This window comes from Rutidosis leptorrhynchoides, chromosome 9 (genome assembly GCF_046630445.1).
Source record: "Rutidosis leptorrhynchoides isolate AG116_Rl617_1_P2 chromosome 9, CSIRO_AGI_Rlap_v1, whole genome shotgun sequence".
Classification (NCBI taxonomy): domain Eukaryota; kingdom Viridiplantae; phylum Streptophyta; class Magnoliopsida; order Asterales; family Asteraceae; genus Rutidosis; species Rutidosis leptorrhynchoides.
Genome location: NC_092341.1, coordinates 261,819,871 through 261,828,710, shown reverse-complemented (window position 1 = coordinate 261,828,710; position 8,840 = coordinate 261,819,871).

The following is an 8,840-nucleotide window of genomic DNA, read 5'->3' as shown; positions in this document are numbered from 1 at the left end:
AAATTCTACACATGGTGACTAATCAATGCCAATTTAGTGGTGCACCGAAGGAAGATCCAAATGAACATCTACGTACCTTTAATAGGATCTGCACACTATTTAAAATCCGAGAAGTGGAGGATGAACAGATATATCTCATGTTATTTCCCTGGACTTTAAAGGGAGAAGCCAAAGATTGGTTGGAATCGTTACCTGAAGGGGCGATTAATACATGGGACGTTTTAATTGACAAATTTCTTAAACAATTCTTTCCTGCATCTAAAGCAGTAAGACTTCAAGCAGAAATTGTTACGTTCACACAGAAACCAAATGAAACTCTATATGAGGCGTGGACAAGATATGGAAAGTTATTAAGAGGATGTCCGCAACATGGTTTAGACACCTGTCAAATAGTACAAATATTATACCGAGGATGCGACATCACTACAAGAAAAGACATAGATATAGCAGCTGGTGGTTCTATTATGAAGAAAACCGAAACTGATGCTTACAAAATTATTGATAATACTGCTTCCCACTCACATGAGTGGCACCAAGAAAAAGACATCATTAGATCATCTAAAGCAGCTAGAGCCGATTCTAGCCATGACTTAGATTCCATTTTCGCAAAGATAGATGCTTTCGAGAGACGAATGGAAAAGATGACTAAGGATATTCACTCAATACGAATTAGTTGTGAGCAGTGTGGAGGACCACATTTGACAAAAGATTGTCTCAGTATTGAATTAACAATGGAACAAAGAGAGAATATTTCATACATAAACCAAAGGCCTGGAAATAATTATCAGAATAATTATCAACCGCCAAGACCGATTTACAATCAAAACCAGAATTATAACCGAAATATTCCATACAACAACCAACAAGGTCCTAGCAATCAACAAGTATCCAATAATACTTACAATCAGCAAAGACCGAATTTTCAAAACAAACCACCACAACAAACCGATGATAAAAAGCCGAATTTAGAAGATATGATGACGAAGCTAGTTGAAACTCAAACACAGTTTTTCACATCTCAAAAACAAACTAATGAACAAAATGCTCAAGCATTTAGAAATCAACAAGCTTCTATTCAAAATCTGGAACAAGAAGTAAGTAACCTAGCAAGGTTAATAGGTGAAAGAAAACCGGGAAGTCTACCTAGTGATACAAATGCTAACCCCCGGAATGAAACAGCTAAAGCCATTACCACAAGAAGTGGTACAACACTTAAATCACCTGAAATACCTGTAACTTCTGATGAAACCATTCCTACTCCACAAGAACCACAACCTGATCAAGATAAGGAAAAAGAACCGGTAGTTGAAAAGGTTAATGAAGATAACACAGTTAAGGATAAACCTTATGTTAAACCATACCAACCACCACTTCCTTACCCGAGTAAAATGAAGAAAGAAAAACTTGAAGCCGAGCAATCCAAATTTTTGGATATGTTTAAACAGATAAATGTAAATCTTCCTTTCATTGATGTGATTTCAGGAATGCCAAGATATGCTAAATTCTTGAAAGATCTAATCTCAAATAGAAAGAAAATGGAAGAACTCTCGGCTGTTACTATGAATGTTAATTGTTCAGCAGTGCTGTTGAATAAGATACCAGAAAAACTATCTGATCCAGGAAGTTTCACAATTCCATGTTTTCTGGGTAGTCTTAGTTCAATAGAAGCATTGGCAGACTTAGGTGCTAGTATAAATCTAATGCCGTATTCACTATACGCTAAACTAGACCTTGGAGAATTAAAACCAACCAGAATAAGCATACAACTAGCCGATAGATCAATAAAATATCCTAGAGGGATAATGGAGAACATGCTAGTTAAAGTTGGAACTTTAGTATTTCCAGTAGATTTTGTTGTTTTGGACATGGAAGAAGATTCTCAAGTTCCTCTCATATTAGGAAGACCATTCTTAAACACGGCTAAAGCAATGATAGACGTGTTCGGTAAGAAACTGACCCTAAGTATAGAGGATGAGAGTGTTACCTTTTCAGTTGATAGAGCAATGCAACAACCACAATCTGCAGATGATACATGTTATTATATTCAAACTATAGATGCACATGCAGAATTATTAGAAGAATTTCCAGAATTACAAGGAACAGGAGAATGTTCTTTAGGAGAAGGTAATGAACCAATTGATGAAGCTGAAATGTTAGCTACACTTATAGCTAATGGATATGAACCAACAACAGAAGAAATTCAAATGCTAAAAGAAGAAGACAGATATCGATATAAATCATCGATAGAAGAACCTCCGAAATTAGAGTTAAAGCCACTTCCAAACCATTTGGAATACGCTTATTTACATGGTGAATCTGAATTACCTGTAATAATATCGTCTTCTCTTACTGAAAATGAGAAATCACAACTCATTTCTGTGTTGAAAGCTCATAAACCAGCCATTGCATGGAAGATTCATGATATTAAAGGAATAAGTCCTTCGTATTGCACACATAAAATCCTTATGGAAGAAGGTCATAAAACGTATGTGCAACGCCAACGAAGACTAAATCCTAATATGCAAGATGTAGTTAAGAAAGAGATTATTAAACTGCTAGATGCAGGTTTGATATATCCAATTTCTGATAGTCCATGGGTAAGCCCAGTTCAATGCGTACCTAAGAAGGGTGGCATGACTGTCATTACAAATGAGAAAAATGAGCTTATTCCTACTAGGACTGTAACAGGATGGCGTGTATGTATTGATTATAGAAAATTAAATGACGCCACCAGAAAAGATCACTTTCCCTTACCTTTCATAGATCAAATGTTGGAAAGATTAGCCGGAAATAGTTACTATTGTTTTCTAGATGGATTTTCCGGATATTTTCAAATTCCAATAGCACCCGAAGATCAAGAGAAAACCACATTCACGTGCCCTTATGGTACTTTTGCTTACAAACGCATGCCATTTGGACTTTGTAACGCCCCTGCAACCTTTCAAAGGTGTATGATGGCAATTTTTCACGACATGATAGAAGAATGCATGGAAGTATTCATGGATGACTTTTCAGTCTTCGGTGATACATTTAAATCATGTCTAGTTAATCTGGAACGAATGCTAATTAGATGCGAAAAATCAAATCTAGTACTTAATTGGGAGAAATGCCATTTCATGGTTAAAGAAGGCATCGTTCTTGGACATAAAATTTCAAAAGAAGGAATTGAAGTGGATAGAGCTAAAGTAGATGTAATTGCTAAACTTCCACATCCCACCAATGTTAGAGGAGTTAGGAGTTTTCTAGGGCATGCCGGTTTTTACCGACGTTTTATAAAAGATTTTTCTAAAATTGCCACTCCTATGAATAAACTCCTAGAAAAGGATGCGCCATTCATCTTTTCAGATGAGTGTATCAAATCCTTTAATATTCTTAAAGAAAAACTCACTAATGCACCGATCATGATAACACCAAATTGGAATCTACCATTTGAACTAATGTGCGATGCAAGTGATTTTGCAATGGGAGCCGTTTTAGGACAAAGGATTGAAAAAAGATTTCAACCTATATATTATGCTAGTAAGACGTTACAAGGAGCACAAACGAACTATACAACTACTGAAAAAGAACTCCTTGCTATTGTCTTTGCTTTTGACAAATTTCGATCATATCTCGTTCTAGCAAAAACGGTGGTCTATACCGACCATTCTGCTCTTAGATACCTATTTTCAAAACAAGATGCTAAACCAAGATTAATCCGTTGGATCTTACTCTTACAAGAGTTTGATATTGAAATCCGAGATAAAAAAGGAGCAGAAAATCTCGCCGCTGATCATCTTTCTCGTCTTGAAAATCCCGAATTAGAAGTTCTAAATGAATCGGCCATACAAGACAACTTTCCTGATGAATATCTATTGAAGATAGATTATAAAGAAATTCCATGGTTTGCAGACTATGCAAACTACTTAGTTTGTGGATTCCTTGAAAAAGGATTATCGTACCAAAGACGAAAGAAATTCTTCAGTGATATAAAACACTATTTCTGGGAAGATCCACATCTGTTTAAAAGTTGTCCCGATGGAATAATACGCCGATGTGTATTTGGAGATGAAGCTAGTAAAATTTTAAACCATTGTCACACAGGACCAACAGGAGGGCATTATGGGCCTCAATTAACAGCAAGAAAAGTTTATGAAGCTGGATTCTATTGGCCTACAATTTACAAAGACGCACACCTTCTTTGCAAATCCTGTGATGCATGTCAAAGGGCCGGAAAAATAAGTCAACGTGATGAAATGCCACAAAATGTCATCCAAGTATGTGAAGTATTTGACATTTGGGGTATTGACTTTATGGGTCCATTTCCAAAATCTCATAATAATCTATATATACTCGTAGCCATTGATTATGTATCTAAATGGGCGGAAGCACAAGCTCTCCCAACTAACGATGCACGAGTTGTAGTCAACTTTTTAAAACGTCTTTTTGCAAGGTTTGGAACACCGAAAGCTTTAATAAGTGATCGGGGTACTCATTTCTGTAATAATCAACTTGAGAAAGTTCTTAAAAGATATGGAGTAACTCATAAAATCTCCACCGCATATCATCCACAAACAAGTGGACAAGTTGAAAATACCAACCGAGCTTTAAAACGTATTCTAGAGAAAACCGTAGGATCAAATCCGAAGGAATGGTCCATTAAATTGGAGGATGCACTCTGGGCTTTTAGAACAGCCTACAAAACTCCAATTGGAACCACACCTTTTAGACTTGTTTATGGAAAAGCATGTCATCTTCCAGTAGAAATCGAACACAAAGCATTTTGGGCTTTGAAGACATGTAATCTTGATTTACATGTAGCCGGACGTCTACGATTAAGTCAACTAAACGAATTAGAAGAATTAAGACATGAAGCATACGAAAATTCGTTAATCTATAAAGAAAGAACGAAGAAATGGCATGATAAAAGAATCAGAAGTTCAAAAGAATTTAAAGAAGGAGACAGAGTTCTTCTTTTCAATTCACGATTCAAGCTATTTCCTGGAAAATTGAAATCAAGATGGTCTGGACCATTCATAGTCAAAAGAGTTTTCCCATACGGAACGATAGAATTAATAAATTCAAATGGGATTGAATTTAAAGTTAATGGTCACAGAGTTAAACATTACATACATGGTCCGATGGAAGTCGACAACGAAGTTAATCACAATTTCGATACCACAGCTAACTAAGTGTGGGGAGAATCAAGTCTTTAAAGGATAATATGTATTTCTGTTAGAGATAGATTGTCTGTTTTCGTATAGTTCTCAAAAATGGAACACGTATGGTCTTTCCCTAGCAGACCCTAAAGAACTAGTCTTCTCCCCCCATTCTGAATTTTTATTTTTTTTAGGTTTTTACGAAATGAAGACTGCCTGTGAATTAAACCATGGTCTAATGCTACACGCTTTGATCACTAAACGTAATAATGACATACTACCGAGTGAATTAGTATCAGTAATCAGAGAAAGAATGGACGGAGTTAGAAAAGGATCCAGATGCGAAGATAATAAGTTACAATTTGGTAAAGGAAAATCAAAATCCGCAGCGAAAAGAAGAGCACGACACCTAGAAAGATGTCACAAATGCGGAAAATGGTCACATGGAGGTAAATGTTCAAATAATCAAACCTATTCAAATACCGAATTTGTTACTTTATGCAGAGACGGACCGTTCATATGTTTAGAAGAAAAGACACTGAATGCTCGAGGTTACGCCTTTGGAGCCATGGAAAAACAATTAAACCGACTATCTTATGAATGGAATAGATCATATAACTAAGAAATCTATTTCACAGGTATGTATGTACAGTTTTTATTTTTATTTTTATTTTTAACCTTTTGATAATAAACGCTAATTTGTTCGCTAAAAAGTATTAAATTGGTATTAAATAAAATTAGGTTTGGCGACCGAAATTATTGATATCATTCAAAAATTTATTACATCACTGCGAAATTTAACGTTTATTCTTAAGGTATAAATATCTTTAATCAATCAACCCAAAATATTTCAAAAATTCGTCATGAGTTAAATTAGGTCTTTGAACCGAAATTACTTTACCGAAAAGAGGGGCGCATATTTTTGATAATATTTGATTGATTAAAGTGGGATAAAAAGACAAAAAGATTTTTAATTTTATTTTTATCATGTTTTTAAAATTAATATTTAAATCTTAAATTAATATTGTAAACTTTGTAAAAACAATATATTTAAAATATAAAAAAAATTAATATAAGTTTGATATGAATTTATGAATTTTTAAAATTAAGTTTGGTGTGAATTTTTAATTTTAAAAAAAAAAAAAAATATGAATTTTTAATTTTATGCATTTCAAATTTTGAGTTTGGTGTGAATTTTTAATATTAATTTTGAATTTTATATTTAAGTTGTGTGAATTTAAAAACAAAAATTTACTTTATCTCATTAAGTTAAAAATATGATTTTTAAAATTCGTCGTAAGTTGAAGACTAGGTCTTTGAACCGAAATTGCTTTACCCGAGGGAGGGACGAAAACTTTTATTATCATTATTTTTAATCTTATTGAATTAGAGTATGCCAAAAACATTTAAAAAACCCAAAAATCTTAGCTTTTAAAACAATCGCTACAAAAAGACAAATTTTAAAATTTTGTCGAGGGACGGACTAGGACATCGATCCGAAACGACCTCGTCCTAAATAACAAGGGAAACAAAATTTTAAAATTAATTTCTTAATTGTTTTATAAGTTAAAGATTATATAAAAAAAAAAAAAAAAAAAAGAAGAGCAAACTCCGCGACTCGCGGAGTTTGAAGTGCAAACCTCTGCGACTCGCGGAGGGACCAAAATCCAGAAAAAAAATAAAAAGAGCTGAACGATCAGTACACACAAAACACAAAAACACTGCGAAAAATAGCTGCGAAATACTGCCGAAAAAACCCGAAAATCACCCCCAAAAATCTCAATTTTTAACCGTTAATCACCAAATTTTTTGCTAAAATCATGTTGAGAAGGATGATATCTAAGAATTACTCAAGAAAAACGGTAAATTTCTACACCTAAACACCATTTAATTCGAATTTTAGTGTTCTTGAGCTATTTTTTCCCCAATTTGATTTTGATGCTTTTTAGTGTAATTAGACTTAAATTGTTTATGTATTATGCTTGTATAACCTAGATTGATGTTGTTTAACATGATTAGAAGCCTTAAACTTCAAATTTTGAATAATCTAGGGTTTGTGTTCTTGAGCAAATTTGGGGCTTTTTGATATAAACAGGTTATGGCCGATTTTTGTCATGAATTGTTGCTAAAATGAGTAGTGTAACATGTCTAGGTAGTTAAATGATCCAAACTTTGAGCTTAAACATGATTTTGAGAATTAAAGTGGACTTTTTCAAGTCCAAAATTCATGAACTTGATTTTTGAAAGATAATGCCATTTGAGACTTGTTTAATTGCTAGTAATGATTATTTTGACATGTTATTTGAGTTGAATGCTTATGAACTTGGCGAACATTTTCGTATATGCTTATTTGAAAAAGTGTAGATTTGATAAAAATGTGAAAATAAGCTTAAGTTTGATATAAATTGATAATGTCTTTGTAATTATTTTGATTGATGATTTTGCTGACACTAATGCATATTTGGATGCACAAAATTTGTGTTTGATGTGTTTTGCAGAATGAAAGGGGTGAATCTTCATCCCAAGCCCGCAATGCTCCTGCTGAGAATTTGGAACAGCAGGAGGTAGATAACTACTACAAGCAGGATGTACCTCATCCAGTCATGACCTTTTCCGATATGCATTTGGAAGAATTGCACCCGAACCTGAGATTTGACAGACTTTGGATAGATTATCCAAAATATCAACGGGGTTTGCATACTCTTCACTCTAAGGTTGTTGAGGTACCGAGGGTCATAGAATGGGGACCCTTAGAAGCTGTAGAATTGGCCGGGCCAATTAGGGAATTACTGGTACAGAGGTATGGTAATTCTTCTTTTAATGACTGGATATGTTTATTCACCATACACAGACCTGTATATAAAGTATGGTGTGAAGAGTTGTTATGTAGTATAGAGTTGAATGATCGGGTAGCTAGTTTAACCGATCGTTCTTTTATTAGATTTTTGTTAGGCGGTTCGATGCGCTACATGTCTTTACTGGACATGGCTCAGGCTTTACGTATATATACGCCTGAGGAGTTAGCGTCTGCCGATTGTAGAGGATTGATACTAAACGGTAGAAAGATAGATGAGAATTTTGATACACACGGTGTGTGGAGTCAAATGACAAGCCATCACCGTTTCAAAGGGGGAAACTACTCTTATTTGGATATAGATAGAGCCGAATTAAGAGTGATACATAGGTTTTTAGCTAATTCGATTACACAAAGGGGTAAGAACAAAGAAAAAGTAAATGAACAGGATTTGTTTTACCATATGTGTATTCGAGACCCACAGAGCGCTGTAAGTATACCATATTGTGTGGGTTATTATTTATCAGCTATGGTTCGGGGGATGCGTCCACATAGCATAATAGGAGGTGGTATTTTTATTACTTTGATTGGTGAATATCTCGGTGTGGATATAAGTCGGGGGGGATTATTACTAGAAGAGCCGGAACCCCGCGACACTATAGGTTTAAATGTATACCATGGTGCGAAAGTTTTGAAGAGGCGAAATAACGCCGCAGTACGATACCATGGTAGACATCCACAGGTGGAGAGAAACTAGGAGCAAGGTAATGTAGGAGGGGGGAATGAGATGCAAGAAATGCATAGGTTTATAGCTTCTCAGGAATACGAAAATGCTAGACAGAGAGCATTTGAAGATTGGCAAGTTCATCAGAACCAGATCATAGCGCATTGCCAACATATAGGTAGAA